Source organism: Limulus polyphemus, unplaced genomic scaffold (genome assembly GCF_000517525.1).
Source record: "Limulus polyphemus unplaced genomic scaffold, Limulus_polyphemus-2.1.2 Scaffold292, whole genome shotgun sequence".
Lineage (NCBI taxonomy): Eukaryota > Metazoa > Arthropoda > Merostomata > Xiphosura > Limulidae > Limulus > Limulus polyphemus.
In genome coordinates this window covers 516032-517730 of record NW_013665902.1, presented here as the reverse complement: position 1 = coordinate 517730, position 1699 = coordinate 516032, and positions in this window count along the sequence as shown.

Here is a 1699-nt window from a genome sequence, read left to right as displayed (position 1 = left end):
AAATTTAGAGTTATTTGAAAATCTACCACAACTGTAAAGCAAGATAAAGTATAAACGGAGTGGTAAGTCATTAAACCTTATTGTATTCACTTTTTAATATATTCTTATTCTAGAGATTTATTGTTTGTTTGTTTATAGTTAAGCACAAAGCTACACAAGAGGCTATCTGTGCTCTGCCTACCACAGCTATCGAAACCCGGTTTCTAGCGTTGTAAGTCCGCAGACATACCGCTGTGCCACTGGGGGGCTAGAGATTAATTATTCTTTGTAATTATCATTGTTATTAAAGCAGCATTATTGCAAGATAAGTAAAACTTTTTTACATGAAATTATACGTTTGGACAACTAACACTACTATTTAACTTTCAAAAGTAATATTTACTACATAAAATTTAGAAATTACACCGGTCAGCTAACATGGATATATTTTATTAATTTTTGGTTGAAAATACTCATAATATCAGGCTAAGTAGAAAACAAAAACAACAACTAAATACTGCTATTGGATTGTTGGTTCGTCTGACTTTCTTTTATACATCTATTTTGTAAGCAGAAGTAAGGAGATAAACGTCTGTTCATTGTGCTGTAATATTGATGATACATGGAATAAACGACACATTTATAAAAGAATCAACTAAAGGTGGGTTAATAAAACGCGAGAACAAAATACATCCTGTATATTGAATAAGTGATAAGCATCTGGATAGTTTGGTATTTCGTATTTTGAATCTTAACGGAACTTTACATGACACATGGGCTAAACGACCAGCAGAAAGAGAACCAAAAATTCAGGCATTTTGGTTTCTAACTGAGGGCTGGTGACCAGAGGGCGAGCCATCAGGCAGCAGCTCTCACATCCCACATGACTACTCTTTATCAAATAGCGAGATTGAGTGTATCTTTTATAACGCACCCGAATACGAAATTCCGGAACGTATTCAAGAACATATCGCCTGCTCGAACCTTGGACCTTCCGACCTGCAAGTTGTTACGCCAACCACTAGACCGCACCTAGGCCTGGTTATTCTGCAAAGATGTGTTTCAGATATATACGATTTTAGATCTTTTCTCTCACCAAAGATTAACTTATGCTTCGGAAGAGACATGTGTATCGAGTCAATAATAATTCATTGTAACGTGTCATAACTATTAAGTCAATTAGCGTGACTCATTGTAAGATGCCATCGCTCTTTAGTCAATTAATGTGACTCAATGTAAAAATGATCATTCTTGAGTCAACGCGACTCAGTGTAAAGTATCATTATTCTTTAATCAATTAACGTAACTCACAGTAAATAATCAGTATCATCGAGTCGATAAACGTGACTCACTGTAAAAATCTTCATATTTTTGAGTGAAATAATGAGGTGTTCGATATATACAGACACTAGCTGGAGGCTTCGTCCGAACAGATGCATTCTTTAATCTAGCATGTTCTTTCAAGAGAACATTTACAGTAAATCAAGTTCGGTGTATAAGGTTTTTGGATTGAAATATAACGTTGCGTGATGTTTTTAAATGATGATGACTAAAAGCATTTCGATTACTCCAAAAATTTCTAAATTGGACAAATTTAAACGCATATGTTTGAATTATGTATTATGGCAAGAAAAATAAATTCTCTGCAAACAGAAAATACCTAAGTGATATAAAGGTCATAGTAAAATATTTTTTTTCTCCAAAATCGTAAACCGTTGTT